General features: G+C 39.5%; 1 protein-coding gene across 1 annotated transcript in view; it reads left to right on the forward strand.

Annotated features, from left to right (window-relative positions):
- The window catches only part of CELF2 (CUGBP Elav-like family member 2), a 374279-nt gene that overhangs the window by 179022 nt on the left and 176010 nt on the right, over positions 1-19247 (forward strand).

The following is a 19247-nucleotide window of genomic DNA, read 5'->3' on the forward strand; positions in this document are numbered from 1 at the left end:
CACTCTGCTGCTTCTCCTTACTTCTTTGTCTCTCCTAATTAAACCTCGGGGCTGCTGGTTTGTGTTCCATAGGACCAGCAAGTTTTTCTTGATCTAGACCCAGCAGAAACAAGCAGTAAAGCAAGTTATATTTTAGCTTATGTGATTTGGCAAGCATGGGCTATGACGTGGTGACAGTGAAATAAGGAGCCAGCAGGTTAGCAGCAGGAGCAGAGAGCATCACTGTGATGGCTAATCTGAGATTCTTGCCATCACTGCACCTGGACGTCTGTCTAGGAACAGACACTCAGGTTTATGTCATACTGCACCAGCCTGGAGAAATCCTGAGGGGTTGCTCGGATGAGCGGGTGTGGTTTGTATGGACCAGTGCTGTTTGGAAAAGGTGGGAGAGTTCAAGTCTGTGTGCATGTGTGTGTCCTTGACTGACATATTTAACCTAATGCAGAATTAAACCTGTAGCTGTCACTGTCTCATCCCAGCATGGTGACCAGCTGTGCCTGACTGATATAAGAGGCTGGTTTTCCTTTTAAAGGTATTATTTATAGCGTCATCTTCAGGGAAGGTGTGAGACTGGTGTATTTGGCTGGATAGCAATGCCAGTATGTTCGTCTTCTGCAGGGTAGAGGTGATGTTTCTAATCAAGCTGGGGCTGAACGGACTTTGCGAGAGGAGCGAGGGTGAGATTTCTAAACAACTTAAAGGATTTGGTTCAGAACAGACATTAATCAGTCATTAAAAAGCAATTGCAAATACCATACTTTCTGTCCATCTCTAGTGTTTCAAGCATGTCCCTGAAAAGCTTGACACCATTCTGCAGGTTTAGCAGTAATCTGAATGCAACAAATCGTACCTGCAAAGCACAGATGTTGAAAGCTGAAAAATCTGAAGGTGCCGTATGTTTCCTGTAATTGAAAGCAGGTGCCCTGAAGGAAGCAGAGATTCTGTTTCAGTTTATGAAGTATCTAGTTGGCAGAGCAGGCAAAAAATACCTGCTAAAACTTCATTCACTAGGACTGGATAAAACAGATTAAAACTGCTGTTTTATGAATAGATCTCAGGGGCTCAAACAGGGGATTGAGGTCCTGTTGTATCGGGCACCACAGACAACAGGAACTGAGTTGCAGTTTAGTTTAGTGAATAATTGTATCTGCATGTATTTAAAGGTTGGGATGAGATGGAAGACCATGATAGATAGACCTGTTGGAGTGAGTCCAGAGGAGGACACCAAGATGATTAGAGGGATGGAACACCTCTCCTATGAGGAAAGATTGAGAGAGTTGGGGTTGTTTCTTCCTGGAGAAGAGAAGGCTCTCGGGAGACCTTAGAGCACCTTCCAGTACCTAAAGGAGTCCTGGAGAGAACTGGAAGAGAGACTTTTGACATAGGGCATGTAGTGATAAGACAAAGGGAAATGTCTTTAAGCTGAAAGAGGACAGGTTTGTATTAGATATTTGGAAGAAATTCTTTCCCATGAAGGTAGCGAGGCACTGGAAACAGGTTGCCCAGGGAACTTGTAGGTGCCTCATCCCTGGAGTTTTCAAGGCCAGATTGGATGGTGCTTGAAGCAACCTGGTCTAGTGAAAGGTGTCCGTGCCCATGTCCAGGGGGTTTGGAACCAGATGATATTAAGATCCCTTCCAAACCAAACCATTCTATGATTCTAATATATGATAACCCTGCCTTGTGCAGCTCTGAAACCAGTCCCAGCATCTCCAGCACTTTGGAGATGTGCTGGATATTTCAATATGTGTTCAATATGTGCTGGATATTTCAATCCACTCTGCATTGAAGTGGATGCTGCATCCCAGTTCTGCATCTCCCAGTGGTCCCACTGCTGAACACTTGTATTGTTGCTTCAGTGAACGCTCAGTGTGGTAGGCTGCCAATCTATCTTTTCCTTGGTTGTTGTATATAAACAGTCCAGGCCTAAAAATGAATAAAAGCTGTGAAAATTTATGCTTTTGAGGATGACTTTCTGGGAAACAGCCTGTACAATGAAGCCTGCAGGATAATGAACAGGAGAGAAGTGCCCAGTGTGTTCTACCTGTGGCTCCACCTACAGACTTCATAAGGCTTTAGGGAGGGCTTTTTTGTGTGTCTGGGCCTCAATTTACTTACAGACAGTGGTAAAAGCTCCAAGGGTCCTCTGAGAATTATTCAGTTGATGTTTGCAGGGGTTTTTTTTGCCTGTTTTGTGGTACTTGTGGTACATGTAAGAGCCAAATGTTATTACCCCATGAGATTTAGCAGAATTGTATATAAGTTGAACATAGCCTGTGCAACCACATGCAGAAAAACAAAATAACAGCAAAGCACCCCAAATCATCAAAATTTACTGATGCTTCCAGCTTTGTCATGCTGCAGTTTGAGCAAGCCAGGACTATATCCCCTTCTGTTCTGTGTTTTGGTGGCTATAGCAAGCGTAGAAAGACAAAACAACTTTGATCAAAACATTTTTCAACTCTTTCTCTAATGAAACAGATAGTGCCTGGCACAGTATCGTTGTACAGTTATTTCATCTCCCTCAGAACACTTTTCTTAAGTTCTGAAAGTGCTGACTGACCTGTGTGCACCAGGCTCAAAGCTCTTGCTCCAAGTCTTGGACTGCCATTTAATGACTCTGCAGCACTTTCACTATATTCTTCTTCTTTGTGTTGTCCACATTTTTTTTCCCTACTTCAGTACTAGGCAGACATTTTCTAGGACTTTTTCTTCTTTAGTCTATCAAACCACCTGAAAGAGAGAAAAATGTCCTTTGTTCACTTGTGACAGAGAACATAGATTTTGCTGAGAAAATAGTGAATTATGTTTACCACCTTTTTCTAATGGACAAGAATAGATAGGAAAACTTGTGGGAAAAATGTGGAAGAAAAGGCCTTATTTCAATATATATTAGTCAGTTTTCATTCTTTTTGACAATCTTATTTAACTGACTTAATATTGGATTCTTAATTCCAGCCAAAATTTTAGAAACTAGGAATTTAATGACTTTCCCCATCCCCACTCTCTGTATAGCTCTTCTATACATGAAAGGTCAATGTCAGTCAGACCTTACCATTTGGCATGAAGATGAATATAGAAGCTAAAGAGGATTTAAAAAATACATGATCTGGCATTTGAAACTGAAGTCTGGCAGTTGAGTCCTGCTTTTATTCCTTTATCTGCTGGTGACTTAGCGCTTTGTCTCTGATGGGTGTGTTTACAGATTTAATAGTCTTTTTGTCCTACTGTACAGCAGTGGAGAAAGTCCTGCAGGGGCCTAAGTCAGATTTTTAGGTAGGTTGAAGGAGTGTCTGGTTGATGCTACCACTCTCCCTAGAGACATTTCTGTGCAGCAAGTATGTAAAATGGGTTAATACCCTCCACACCTCACAGAACCAAAGAGAAGTCCATTTACCTAAAAATCTTTGTCCGGGATGTCTGGTCCCCTTCTTTCTTATTATTGACTGTAGAAAGAAGGGAAAGTGTCTGGGTTACTAATGTGGTGTTTATAGAGGCTTCTGTAGCCCAGTGAAATCCATCTGAGCGTCAGTGCCTTAATTTTCCCATCTGTGAAACGTAGGTTAAGTCTCACAGTGGAATCATGATCCTTACTGCTTCTGTGTTCAGAATGCCTGGAGAAAGAAGGCAAAGTTAAAAGACAGGGTGGTATTCTGATCAGTGTAGTGTTTGCTCTAAAAGCTGCAATATACAGCCTGAAAGTATAGCACATGTGCAGACATACACAGAATGAAAAACCATATTTCTATCTGCAGTAGTGCTTTTAGGCGGTATTGTGGGCATCTCAGGAAGGCAGTTGAATATTTCAAGCCAAGTCTTGGAAAATATCCATTTTAATGTACACAGCAAAGGTGGAGGGACCTTTGTTTATGTTTTGAATATTTGCAAACAGTGCATAGTCCCTCTGCATCTGCTGACTTGCTGTTGTCTTTCGCTGCTCATTTTTGATAATTGTATTAACTTTCCAATTGAAAAATACATATGTATTATATATGGCTCTATTAGGCATCATTAAAGAGTCAGCAGACAGCTGAGTTTGATGCAACCTACGCTGAGCTTTCTTCTCTGTTTTCAGATACAGAGAAATTGAGTATCTGCTTTCTTAGGATGCCTAGGTTATCAGGCACTATGAAGTATCCATTACTCATTCCTACATCTAGTATATCATATGCAGAGAACAAAAATCTCAATCCCTAATTGCTGCAAATCACTACTTGTAGCAAAGTTGGACAGGTTTTTTTGAATGAAAGATGACCTGGTGATCTTACCCTCAGCAAGAAAGTTGCTTTTCATTAGTAGGTGATGTGTAATTTATCAAAACCAAAAAACTTTGATACTTTCTATCCTGTCACATAAGACTGAGCTGCTGCAGAGGTGCATGAGATAAGGTTATGCTGTCCCTGGAATTCACTTCTTTCTTATTCTGTGATATTTCACTTTCATCCCTTCATGATGTGGTGGCTTTCTGATATTTTTATAAGGTATTGTTCCTGCTGCTAGTAGTAGTTAGTAGGATCATGTGATAACTGAGGTTTGAAGGTCCCTCAGGAGATCCCTGGTCCAACCTCCTGCTCAGAGCTGGATCAGCTGTGAATCAGACCATGTTTCTCAGGGTTTGATACACCTGTGTCTTGACAGCTTCCCGAGATGGAGACCTGCACAGTGTTTCTGGGCAACCTGTTCTGGTGGTGACTGTCCTCGTGGGGAAATATTTTTTCCTTCTATCCAGGGGGACACTCTTCTTTTAACTTGTATATGTTGCTTGTTGTCTGCCCACTGCTGTGCCATGCAAGGGGCCTGGTTTTGTTCAGCTCGAGAGGAGAAGGCTTCAGAGGAACCTTCATGATTTATGGGAGGATATTGAGAAGACAGGGACAAGCTCTTATATGGTAGATATTCGTGCACCATTTTATCAATGAAGGTTGGTCTGGAGTTGTTCACACTTTGAAAAGCTTTGGAAGAAGTGTTCTCGTTTCTGCCAGCTGGCAGTGTGTGTGAATTTAAGGGATTCTGTCCCCCCTTTCTAGTCTCTGATTAGGGAATCCATTCTGCATTGCATGACATCTTGCCTGTCTCATGACTGAAGCTGCCTTAGTCCTTTGGGCATCCACAATCCATCAGCAGCCTGCTAATAGATGCAGTGAGACTTGTTTCTGCTCCAGGTTTTCTAAAAAGATATAACAGGTTTCCCCTCAGTTGCTAACACTGCATACACGAAAACAGGAACGGTTGTCTCCATTTTTGCATATGTCTGAATTTTCTCTGCAAGAGCTGTCTCATGTTAACTTATTGCCTGAAGTTATACAAATTACTGCTATAAATGGTTAACACTTAAGGAAATGGGGAAATTGTTGTTCAGACGGTACCTATCAGTCTGGGTAGCAAGTACACAAAAACTTGTTTCATTGCAAGGCAGAGTAGCACCCAAAGGCAAAGAATTGCATCGGTGTTCTTGAGCTATTTAATAACATGGTTTTTCTTTGTTTGTTTTTTAAATCTGCCAATAAATACACATCTATTTGAGCTAACATTTTTAAAAAGCATTTGGGAGCTATGCTGTTTTCCTTGTTGTGTATCTCTAGGTTTTTGCGAATTTTTTTTGTAATCTTAAAAGAGAAATGAAAGCATGTTTGGTCAGGGCTGACTCTCTAATTTGTATTTCTAAATCTTACACAACCCTGTTCCCCCAGCATGGCAAATTACTTAAGTACCAACTCCAGACCTAAATGAAGCAAACCTTTGCTCTATTTTGCTTCTGATCAGAATTAAAATGAGTACTTGTAGATATTTAATGAAAATAATATCCTTTCCAGTCCTTTCAAAGGACTTGCTACATGTCTTATTTTTAGATATTTGTTTCTACAGCTAATGTTAACTTGTGCTGCATGCAAAACACCTGCAGATTTCACAAAACGAAAAAAAACCTCTTCACCGAAAAAGAGTTCATCTTCTGAATCTGGAGGGTTGTGAAAGTAAGGAGTGGGGAACAGAGAAAGAGGAGGATTTGAGTTGATATGGCAAATTATTTTCCATGAGACAGACAGAGGGCTTCTGTTCCTGGAGCAATGCATAATAGCTAGACCGATGCATTTTAACTTAAGATATGACTAAAAAATAGAATTAAATCTTTTTTTACAGCTATGTAAATTTCAGCGCTATCTGGGTAAAAACATGTGAACAGCTTTACAGGACCAAAATGAATGTTGACCCAGCCTAGTAGCCTGATTCCACAGAAGCCCCTAGAAAGTGTGTAAGTGAAAATAAACAAAATAATGGTGAAAGTGCTCAAGGATTTTATTCTTTTTTTTTCCCGTAGCCTCTCCCCAAATGTTTTCAAACTGTAACATGGTGACCCAAACCTGAAGTTGCATCTACACATTTGTTTTAAATGGCTTTTGTTAAATTTCTTTTCCACCAGAGAAGAATTTGGTGGGTCCTTTTAGGTCCTCATACACTGGGCTATTTTGAGAGAGAAGAATTAGATATATTTTCATGATATCACTGTTTGCTGCTACATTATTATACCCCCCTGTACACTAATAGTGCTGAGTTATTAGCATCATCCCACACATTCTGTGTTGGTGCCAGCAGGGTGAATCAGAAAAACATCTGCCTGGGAGGTAGAAATGTGTTTTTCTGTATGAATAAGTAAACATGAAAGCTCTACACCTTCTGATTTGAACTCACACCAGAGAGCATGGGAGAGACCTGTGAATGTGTGCAGTTGGGAACTGGCCCTTGTGCAAATCCCGTGTGAGGAGGTTGGAAGGGATAAGGTGTCTGTCCGTATCAGTGTTAATGGAGAAGAAAATTGGCAGAGCAACTGCTTCGTCCAAGAGTAAAGCTACAGATGTTGTGACACTGGGATACGCATGCTGTTATTCCCTTAGCATTCATGAACTACTTTGCTGTTAATTTAGGTCTGTGTTGAACTTGAATTCAGAGTGCAGGGAATATTTAAGGTGACATTGATCCTTCCCCTTTATTTTTTTTCCAATGCCTTTTTTGGGGGTTTTGAAATATTTTAATTTTTTCCATTCGGGATGAATGGCGTATGTTAAGCACAGCAACTTCTGATGGGTATGCAGCTCAATGGCATTGATGGGGAGATACAGCATAGGAAAAAGGCTGCTTAAAATAAACAAGGAGCAATTCTTGAATATTTTTACATTCAGAGAAGTCCATCGGCTTGAATTTCCCAGAACACACTGAGCTTTTAGTAAATATCTTAATAGGCTCAGGGGTCACAGTGATCCTCGTGTTGATACTATGAAGTTTCTGGCAGCTGACACCTCCATGGAAAAACAGGAATGTCAGCAGGTGAAAGCAGCATTAGCATCTTGACGATGCATGTTGTAACAGCATCTTTAGACAGGCTTGGAAGTAAAACAGAGCTCATGTGTTTCTTAAGAAAGTTATTTTTGCCACAATTACTTGAGTTTGAAAAGTGTCTTGAAAGGTACCATGATAAAATCAGGTCCCAAAGTTGTCTGCACGCCTTTCAGGACAGCCCGGGCTCTGTCACTCAGTCTACCCAAACTTGCCTTTTAAGAACGCGGAACACCGAATTCTCTTTCTCTTTACCCTCTCCCACTTTATCTTTTCTGCTTTACAAAATATGCATTGTATCCCCTCCATAGGCAGTTACTCAGAAAGCTGGCAGATAGAAATCCTCCCCCCGTGAGGTCGCAGCGCTGTAAGTCTTTAGCAACTACAGTAGCCTTGTTCCACATTTGCATTAATACCGTCTGTGTTGCCTTGTTATGGCTCTTGACAGCACCAACATAACATAAACGAACAACTGCGAGTAATAAATCTCTGGGGCTTCAGCAGTGCCATCGGGCTCATTAATCTTGATTATTCCCATATAGATAACTTCAAATCTCTATTCTCCCTCATGCACTAAGGATAATGTATATGTAATAGCCTCCCGTACTGTAACAACCCCCAAACAGAATTTCATTTTTTTAAATATAAGTCCTGACAATGCCAGACAATATTTTGAAAAAGGATGGGTATGATAACAATTCACTGGACTGCAACAAGTGGACAGAGACTGTTGTGAGACGAAGGTGACTCTTTTTTTGGTTTGTCGGTGTTGGTTTGTGGAGGTTTTTCCCTTTATTTGCCTGTCTCTGTTTGAATCAAGGAATTAATTTATTTATAGCCTGAAGGAGATGGGTTTTTTTCCTGAGAGTTTTGGCCGGGTAGATAAAGCAGTCAGCAGCTGCAGCCTTCTTTAAGGAATGCAGACTGGGGAAAATAGGAGCAGTCAAGAAATCCCCTAAATTCCAAACAATTAAATTTAATTTATACTATGATTTCTTCTTTTGCTCTTCCCAAAGCCTTCCTTTGGAAGTGTGAGAGTTACGAAGACCATGGCTCTCATTTGATGGGCATTCACTGTTTACCAGCTCTTCTCAACTACAACTTAATATGCCAGCATAAGAGATCTGAGAAAAACATGTTTAGAGTTAGACTGTATGTGATGCTTTCAGTAAGATAAGCAGAAGTGCTCTAACACCCGTAGTTGCAGGCCCTGCTTCAGCTCAGAAATACCATGATTACTTTAGAACTCATTGTTCAAACAACAGGAAATATAGGAGACTTATTAACTTTTTAAAAATATACAAAATATTCTGGTTTAAATGCCATCAGTATTAAAAAAGGATAAGCATGTGGAGTGAGGAGGACAATAAAGGAAATTTTTTTTTTTTCTACAGAAGTGGACCAGTACCTTTTATATTTCTGTGATTGTAGTGACCTTAACCCAATGCTTAAGAGTAAGTTCTGCTGATTGAAGTTTCAGAAGTGTAAAGCTGTATTCACAGCTGATCCTTCCTCTTACACAGTAGAAAGCATGAGATTTGATTGCCCTCTCGTCTCTGCCTGCACACCCATTTTGCCACCTTTCTTCTCCCTCCCTCTTTGTGTCCAAACGCTCTCAACACCCCAGGATTTTGTTCTGTGACCTGGGGCACCAAAATAGCAGTTTTGTGTGAGTGGATAGGATTTTACAGAGTAACAACTGAACAGCTTTAGGGCGGTTTTCCTCTTGTTCGCTGTCCCTCCTCCAACCTTTGTATCGAGCACTCAGGATTCATTTCCTTAAAATTTAATAGAAAAGAGAACACATGCATCATTTTTCAGAGCTGAAGAAGGAACAGCCTGAGATTTGGATCTATTTCAAGATCTGCTGTGCACAGTATTTGAGTAATTCTGTTTCTTTAATTGTTTTGCATGTGAATGCATACTACCTACCTATAAAGTATCACAGTCTTTTAATAGCCTACACTGCGTGTTGTGTCTCTGTTCCTAAATACATACATGTTAATCATAGCCACAGACAAAATGCCTTCTGGCAAAGAGGTGAAGAATGGGTCTTGCCTCTAAGAAGTTTTAATAAGAGGGGGACTTTTGTGTTTAGACCTTTATTTTTCAGACTTCTGCAAAGAATTTTCTATGACAATGTCAAACAGTAGTACATTTTGGCCAGAAATTTTTCTTTTATATCAGCACAGTCTAGTTGTTTGAAATACAGTTTCAAATCAGGATAAATGGGGTTGTATTCTTAACTGTCTGAGAAAAATTCAAATAACTCCCTTAATCTCTCTTGGCCTCAGTTTTTCCCTGTATAAAACTAAACTTATAATACTTCACCATCTTTGTAAAACGTTCCGCAGTCTTCTGATGAAAGGAATTATTTTAAGTTCAAAGTGTTACTCTTAATGAAAGAATAAACTTGCTTATTCTTGAAGAAATACTTTATATAAACATCAAAGAACTGTTTGTACCAAGTGTTTAATCTGCCATAAGGTGCTCCTGTGTCTCAATTAGCAATATTTTCTCATTCATTTCTCCATGAAAAGGAATGTGTTTGGTGATCTGGATGCCATGTGAAACAATTCCATCAATGTCAGTATGTGGGGTAAACTAAGTTGCAGTGTTTGGCATTCCTATAATTTCCTATTCCGTACACAAGTTACCTTAGCAATGGATGCAAAGTGGTACGGAGTCACTTGTAGTCATTCTGCCTCCACCGCCCTGCCTGGCTGATTTCTCCCAAAGAGCCAGGAGTCAGTGCTGGAGAGCAGCTGGAGCTTTGCAGTTCAGGTTGTGATCTAATGGGTTACTGGTTGATTTTCATCCTTGGACCTGTCTTTAGATAATGCCACTTGCAATCACCTCCAAAAGTGGGAGCATCCTGGTCTTTTGTTGGGGGAGATTATCAAAATATAGGGATTGTATCTTCAGAAGTTAATAGAAAAGGCCACTTATTCAAATAAGAGTTGACACTAGTTGTCTACTACCGAAAAGAGATGAAGCGAGTGGAAAACGTGATATGTTGTTAAATGGGTTAATGTGCATTTTAGTATTTATCCTATTTGTTGAAATTTTCTACTTCTGTCCAGTCTCAGTTTAACCTCATGAACTTGATTGCTCCTCTGGCTCTTCTGTCTTTGACAAGTTGCAGAATGGCAACAGTCTGCTTTCTGTGCGTTTACTCAGTGCAGGTTTTACTGAGTGTTCACTCAGTTTCCTCTTTTCAAGGAAGTGCTTTTTTAGGAGGCAGTTGGAAGAAGAGGAGGAAGATGGGTCATGAAGAGAAGTTAACTTCTCTCTGCATTGAGAAGTTAACATACAGTGGCTGGAGGTCAGCTTACAAGACACCACACCCCCTTACCTGTACCATGTTCATGCTGTGCTGTGACTGCCTCTGAGCCTCTGGTGAAAGTGGATTGAGCCCCTTGCCCTGCAGACGTGCTGCAAGTGTGGATGCTTCTTCTGAAAGTGTGGAAAAGACACTGACATGCAAGAAGGCCAACACAGTAGAATAGAAGATGGACTTGATGTACCTTGTCCCTCGTCTGGGTTGGAAAGGAATAAACACCAAGGGTAACCAGTAACCATGGATAATGTAGATCCTGAAGGACCAAATTTGTGTTGTTTGAACAGTCTTACTCTGATACTGTTGGCTTTTTGCATCCTGAAAAGGCATAGAAAGCCTTTTTTTTCTTTTTTTGTTATGCTGATATAGTGATACAAAAGGGGATACTGACCCTTCTGGTTTAAACTGGGATTACTGGGCTTAAACTGGCAAAGAATAGAGTTAAGCAAGGCCAGGATATGAATATCACAGGACAACTTTGCATCTCTTTAACTGATGATGGAAAGAGAGGGGATAACACCATATTAAGGCATTTTGAGTTCAAGTACACAAACAGTTACAAGGAAAAACTGATCTCCCTCCAAGCCTTGCTAAAGGTTGATGCTGGAGGGGTCATTTTTATCTTCCAAGATAACATCTAGTATTGTGAGGAGGCAGCACTTTACAACCCTTCCAGTGGTATCTCCTTTTACCTGAAAAATCATCTCCGTAAGGACTTTGCCAGTACTGCCCTGCTTCATTCAGCAGGATCAAGTGACCCAAACCCTGTTCCCAGTGTAAACAGAAAAATACATTAGCTGGTTATTTTTAAGTTGTTTGGAAACTTGACAAGTGAAAGCAGCCCTAAATACACCCAGATTCAAAAAAACATTACCCCGAGCATCTGAAATAGAAGAAGACTGACTCCCAATGCTCACATCTCCAGAGCTGAAAAGAGGAGAAACACGTGTTTAAACTAAGATGCCCAATTTAGAAATAAATTTGTATAGACTCTCAGTCTCTAGACTAGGACCTGTGTTATGGAAAAGAAGTTTATGTAATGCTGTTTCCATTATAAATAGAGACTAATTTTCTCAAAAAGTCTCTTAATACTGAGCGAACAAGTAAGTTTAGTACTAAAAACATTCTCAGTGCTTCATTGCATTGGCTTTACAATATCATTTACACGTCAAATTATATTTCATCTTATGATTTAGTAATGCCAGAAGTATAGATCTAATTCTCTGTCTCATGATACCCTTAAAGATGGAAGATTGCTTTCCATGGAGTGTAAAACTCAATTTGTAGTCATGTGTATAAAACATGACTTTATGGCAGATTAGCTTGCTGTAGATTTAGTTCTCTCTGACAGTGAACTGAAAAATATTAGCATTTCACTGAACACAATATTAATGGCAAGAAGAGAGTATTATTGTAACATAGAAAGTAGAACGGGATTTTTGAAAGTAGAACCAATAAGCAGAAGAAAATGTATTTAGAGATTTTCAGGGAGTTTAGGTAGAGTTGTTTTAACTTTTTTTCTTTTCCTCGACTTTTTTTTCCCACCTTTTGTGACTCATTTTGAGAAACAAAAGTATATTTGCAGTTGTCAGACTGACCTCCCAATGATTTTAAATAAAACAACAGTTATAGTAACAGAGGATACCTTTGGATCATATATGTTTCAAGTGACTGTAATAAATTTGAATTTTTAGATATTTTTAAAGGCTTCCTTTGCTTTTTGCAAATACCTTGCTTGGCAGTCAGATGTGGTGTTTGCTTTTTGCTGGTGGAAGGAGAGGGTAGAAGCAGAAGGTTGGAGTGATCATTTCTGTGCAGTTCATTATCTGTAAGGCTGTGATGGTCGTGTAACACGGTGATGATGGCACCAGTTTGCTGAAGCAGGTGAACATCACCTCCTGGGTGTGACTGGCTGTCCCCTGGAGTGCTGAGTACTAAGAAATGGGTCCAAGCCAAATAATGTGCCACTAAAACCATCACAACCATGTGTTGCACTGAGGGTTTTAATAAAAGAGATGGAAGAAGAAAAGGAAAAGGAAACCAAGCAGACACTATAATTAAATGGCGAACAAGAGGAGAATGTTTTACGGAGAGTGCTTCATGCTATTCTGTATCCTGAACTTGAATTTTTGCAGCCTATCTTATATATATCTGCCAGAGTGATCCAACATGTTTATACAGAGTCTGCTTTTATAATGTGGCTGATAATAATGAAATTCTTTATGCCTAACTCAAAGCTAATATATTCAAGATACAAATGATACAGGAGGGCAGAAAAAGCATTGCAACAATTTAGCTCCAATTGTAGGAAGGTTCCCCATGCTTCTGTTTTAACTGAATACTTTTATTTATTAATTGTGTTCATTTTAATTCCACAGAAAGTCAAATAATGTTGTGTGAAAACAGCATAATTAAGCTTTGATAATTCTGCAGAAGTAATAACTGAATTCGATCTGCTTTTAATCTTTCAAGCTATTAATTGTATCTATCCCTTATTCCTACAGTTATCTCTTTGCTCATTCAGTTCTCTTTGATTAACAGGCAGTAGAGGTGTACCTGCTTTCTTGGGTCAGACATAAGCTCTGCTTGCTTTTAAAATACTTTTCAGTGTGATAACTGGTCCTTTGTTTCTATTGAGGAAAGCATTTAAGATTTCAAATTAATTGCTAAATTATCCCATTCTTTACAGAATGTTTTCCACATATTTCAAAGATTGAAAATTAAGAGTGTGCATGTTCTTATTTTCACTAATTTTCTTTCATTTTTAGCTACACTTTATATAGCATAGGACTCAGACCTAGTCCTACAAAATATGCATGGGATTAATTTTTCTCACCAGGATTGGTTTTGTTGCTATTGCTTTTTGCAATCTCTGAAGGACCTGCTTTGTGACATATAGTATATACAGCAGGGTGCCCTTGATGCAGGACAAAGCTTGGTGTACAGCCAGAGCAGGAATGGAAGGGAAAACTGGTTGCAGCCCCCTGATGTTGACTGGTTTGTAACTGGTTTGTAATGGCTGAGTTCTCATACAGAAACCAGGCTGCTGTGGTGGTGGGGACTCAGATGAAACAAAGTGAGTTGCACTAAGTTGGAGGAGAAGACAACAGGGGCACATAGAACCTGTTTCCCCAGCCATGCTGCTGTGATGCTTGTTTTACAAGCTATCGCTAAAGGTATTTCTAACCCATAGGTCATGTTCTTTAGTCTCATGGTGGTCTCCTTGTCTTTGGTGGTAGTGCTGGATGTTGTGGGTTTACCCTTGGGGTTACAGTCTATCTCGCCCGAGAATTTGGTCCTAAAATTTTGTCTTTAGGACAGCTACTTCTTTACCAAATAGTAAGAGGTTTTGCTTACCATTGCAGTGAGGCAGAAGTTAGAGGGGACAGAGGGATCTCTCTAGTGTGACTTTCCTTCCTCCGTCTATGGCCCCTGTCCCAGGCCGCGCTGGGGAGTGCACACAGCTTTTCCCCTAGAAAAACCTCAAAAATAAAAGAAACTCGTTGTACAGTCTGGTGTTTCACTTGTGCAGAGCTGCACATGCCCCACACCATCACTCAGGTTTGCAATGCTCATCTGTGCATCATGTACCTGTGGTCGCTGTCTGGCTCCGTGACCCAAAGGGAGCTGATGTCATGACAGCCTTCAAAACCAGCCTGCTTGACTGCCTCTGTCCTGGATAGGGTTTGTCATCTCCTTCCTCATGCCCAGTAGAGCTTTTCCCTTTGCAGCACTGTCTGTTGTGGCAATGATAAAAATGCATTTTGAGAAAAAACATGGCCAAAAGATACGTGTGCTATAAAATTCCCAAGGATGTCTTAGCCTTGAGGGGACCGTAGTGATGCCAGTTGTTAACCCCCTCAAGAAAGGCATTTACTGGAATGTCAACATTTATTTTAAGCTGAACAGGCCAGGACAAGTACTGAGGATTTCCTGTGGTTCATCTGGCTTACTGACATGTGCTCAAACTGTAACAGCCAAGCCCACCAGAGGGCTGTAAATAGGCAGGTAGTCTTCAAAAATACATCTCACTCCATTGTGGTAGCAATATCTGTATGTCTCAGATTCCAGAAAATCCTCTGTCACTAAATATGCTTCTCTGTGTTTCATAGTTTACATAAAGTAACACAGAAAAGATGTCTTCACGTTATGGGCTATGGTAGAGGAAAAGAATATCTATGTCTGCCCACCCAGAGCAAGGAAACCACCCTTACCACTCCTATTAATAACAGCTTAGATGTCGTTACTATGTGGTACAAGTTAGACATTGTCACTGCTTAGCACAACAGAAGGTTTTATTTTGCATGCAAGGATCAAATTTTTCACATGTGAGTATTTAGAAATACATGTTTGTGTGCATTTTTGAAGGACCCTCAACGTAGCTGAGACAAGCACCTTTTGTCCTAACAGTTAATGAAATTTTGGCATTTCTTTAAAGCCCTTACAGATCCCTTGAGGCTTTAAAGGTTATTTGTAGAAATTTCAAGAGGCATTCCAAATATTAAAAAAAAAAAAGACACAGGCTTTAAATAGTTAATGAATGCACATCATTTACCTAAACAGTGTTTTTATAGATCTTTGCAAATATGACATTAATTAGGGAAAGTAACTAAAGCTGAAGTGCCACAGAATGTTAATCCTCAGCATCAGTAATTAGCTGTGGAGGAGAATTTTTAAAAATGTTTCCAATTTATATCATTTTGTTTTGGAAGAAACACAAATATGTGGGTTGAATTATTAAGAAAACAAATAAAAACCTGAAGTAAAAACCCTTCTTGCTCTCTCTCCCCATGCACAAAGAGATGTGCTGTGTGTCCTGTGCACCAGGTGAAGGGAATGTCTGTCAGTCCAGTCAGCAGAGGATAACACTGCAGCCTTATATTTCCAAGTGGCCCTGAGACCAGGCAGTGCAGACAGCTGCTCAGCAATTAATTTGATTGTGGTTTTAACCAATAGTAAAGGCATCTCTTTGACTCTCTCCCTCCTGCATGCCCTGATAATTGTTTTGTTTATCTGCACAATTTGACTCGCCACAGCGGGCAGTGGAAGGGCCGTCTGCATTGTTTGTCTTCTTAAATTGTTAAATGAAATGACTCAGAAGATTCAGGAAATTAATTTTTCTAGTCCAGATACATGGTGAAAAAAGAAGGCTTTGAAGTGGTGATGTCAGTGTAGCCACTCTGAAATTCATGAATCAGCCATCGCAAGATTTTCAGAGGCTTAAAAACTGAGAATTTTTTTAAATAGTTGCATCCTTTTTAGTTGCCTATTGATCTGAACCTTAACAATTCATGTCACTCCAAGCTTTATTCAACAGCCGTTTTGTATGAAAATGAAAGCCAAGATACCCATATCAATAGGACTTCAGGAATCAGAGCTTTTAAAATAAAGCATAGCATTATTATTGGACTCATATTAAAATTGTGATAATAGCTAGTGTTGCCTATTCTTTTCTCTCTCTCTTTTATTTTTTTAGGATGATTAATTTAACTGTTACTGTTGGAATAGCCATAAACAATTTAAAAACCCAGTAAAACTTCAGATGCTTCTTTATTATGCATTTAAATAGGATGCTCAGCCTCCTGAGTCCTACTCTACACTCTTGAATGCTGCTAAGCAGTGCCATTAAAACAGGAATACTAGGAGATCATTTTCATTTATGGCCATTGTAAAGTAGGGGCAGACACTGGTCTGGATTCAGTTTGAGAGAGGTATGTTTCTACAATAACTAAAGAAAATAAAGAATTAAACTATACTTTCTGAGGATATCAAATGGTTCACTTTGCCCTGTTGGTATATGTTAGTACTGTCTCTGATTTTCCTGTGTTAACTTGAACGCGGGCTAGCAAATGTTAGAAAGGGATCTTCCTACCTAGAAGACAGTCAGAATTGTGGCTAAAGAATAGTTACGTCTTACTGAAATATCGTTTTTCTGTAGTTTGATTTCTTTTAAGATTTAGTGTATTTCGTTAGTTAAGGATGTCTAAGAGGAAAAAGTTAATATATTTTTATTGTATGCTTATGAGAAAAGGCTTTGAAACTATTTGAAAATAGTCTTTCAAGGTATTTGATAAAAATTTATACCTTGTCTAAGCTCTGGAAATTCAGGCCTTAAAGTCATTCCATTAGTTGAAACACGTTATGCAACTTCTTACATATCTTACCCTCATTTTTGTGGTACGTATTTGTAGGTAATAACTGAAGCTGAGTGACAGGCATATGAAATGTGAAGCTGTGGTTTTCTCCCTAGGTGAAAAAAGGTGAAGTGTCTTGTGGGCTAAATTGGTAAGGAGTCTTTTTTGGGGGAGTGTGGGCAGGGATTACTGATGGAGAGCGAGTGGGCAATACAGCTCACTGCTGCTGCTGCCTCTGAGAAGTCAGCTGTGATTCCTGTCACCTGGAGTGTTGCTTTACATTTTTTAGAGGGGTTCTGCTTCAGTGATGCAGCTGGAAAACAGAGTTTGTGATCAGAGAGTGCAACAGAACCAGAGACTTTCTGTTTCTGATTAAGAAAGTCAGGAATTGCTGAGTTCTTTATCCGTTTGGATGAGAAAGTAGATTTTCAAAGATGGCTGAAGAACAGCACTTGTGTCTCTGATAAATCCTTGCTTTTCCCAAGAAATTTATTGTTCTGCACAGTGACAAGCTTAAGAACAAATTTTTAGAGAGGAAATAGAACTACCTACGGTAGATGGAGAAGAGAAAAATATTAGTCTTGCATGAACATCTTATACCAGTGGTTGTGCTCCAGTAATTAAATTCTGACAACGAGACACAAACAATCTCCAGGGTAATGAGGCCTCAGTCCCACTGAACCACAAGTGTCACACGTGTCACATAGAGAAAATCAATTGAAACCTTGCATATGTGTTACTCAAAAAGCAAGTTAAGAACTAATTAAAGAGATTTCTGCTTTCCTCTCCATGCTTTGCATTTAGAAATAGATTTATAGAGTATATTCTACACATTCCAGCATTACAGGATTCTTAGATATAAGTGTGAGAGTAGGTTTTAAACTCATTTATTTTAAAAAGGACATATAATAAATTCAGTGCCCCACTTGACCAAAAGTTATCACTAGTATTATGTGCTTCTTTTTAACAAATTTGAAAAACCTGTAACCAGAGAAGTGAAATCCTTTAAATTCAACGTGTTCACCCTTTGCTTAGGGCACATGAAATGCCAACTCAGGAAAATGTGGTTGTAGAAATTGAATAGGTTCCTTCCAACCTGCTTGGTGATAGCATATTTCACAGGCCAAAATGTAAGTATCTCTTTCTGCTCTTCAGGAAAAATGATAACATATGCCATCACCTTAACTGTGCTATAAAGTAACTCAAATTGGACGTGTCTGTAAAAAAGTGCTTTGTGTCATGTGATATAAATATCTACATTTTTTTAGTGTCCTTTTTCTTATCACCCATGACAGAGGCCTGTCTTGCCACTGTCAGAATTGATTTTTTTCCCTTTGAAGCATTGCTTCTTAGTTCTTCAAAATATTTTTTCCAGCAAAAAAAAATTGGCAAAACGACCATTTCATGTGACAGGTACAGATGGGGAGTTGACAGTAAATACAATATCAACTTTGCCTTTTGCTGCAGCTGTTGGTCTGAGAGAGAGTTAATCCCATCAATGACAGTCACATTACTTTTATTGATATTTTGTAATCTGTCTTTCCCTTCTCTCCCCGGTTCACTGCAATCTGCTCTTGGTTAGTGATCTGCCACATGCTACTGATATCTAATTGCTGCATGTCTTACATTTAAAATTGTGCTTTTGGGGATCATGTGAAGCATCTTGAGGAACGATGTCAACTGGTTTGATATAAATTATTTTTTCCCCTCTGTCCCTTGGTGGATCCTATATTTAAACTGTATTCATCAGGATGCTCTTTGGCTGCTGTAAATGGGGAATATCAACCATGGTTGATCCTTTCAGCTGTTCCAGAGCAGTGGACATTTTGGAGAGATTCAGTAATGCATCCATAGACTCATAGAAATCATGGTGGTTTGGAGTGGACAAGTGAGACTGTAGTACCAGGCCCATGGCAAATCTCTAGCATCAGCAGGGAATCTGCTCCCCAGTTATGGAACCTACAGCTATAATATGTATTTTTAGTTTTTTTAATTATTTATCTTTGTGGTAGAGTCAACCATAATAAGTACCAAGGCCTTGAGCACAGTGGGAGAAAGTCCTAATGACTCAAAAAAACCAGAACTGAACTGAAGCTGATATGCAAAATATTGAGTGTTGTTGTAACACTGTAGTCCACAAAAAGATTGACATCTGGGGTTTGGTTTCATACTTGTTCTCTCTCTGTAAACAGGAAGAATTACTTGAAAGGAAAGGGGGGGCTGAGTGAAGGTTAGTCTGTGTGCACAGTGGCACGGAAGACTTGTGCAGCACAACTGGGGTAAAGAAAGGGTTTGGTCTTTCTTTTTCCTTTTTTTTTTTTTATTTTTTTTTAATCTACATCTGTGCCAAAATAAAATGCCTGTCTTGTTGGGTGGAAGGGCAGAAAAGTTTCTGTCAGTCCTCTCGAAGGTGCAGCCACACTGTGCTTCAAACCACAGGAGCT

The sequence above is a fragment of the Chiroxiphia lanceolata genome, chromosome 5 (genome assembly GCF_009829145.1).
Source record: "Chiroxiphia lanceolata isolate bChiLan1 chromosome 5, bChiLan1.pri, whole genome shotgun sequence".
Taxonomy (NCBI): domain Eukaryota; kingdom Metazoa; phylum Chordata; class Aves; order Passeriformes; family Pipridae; genus Chiroxiphia; species Chiroxiphia lanceolata.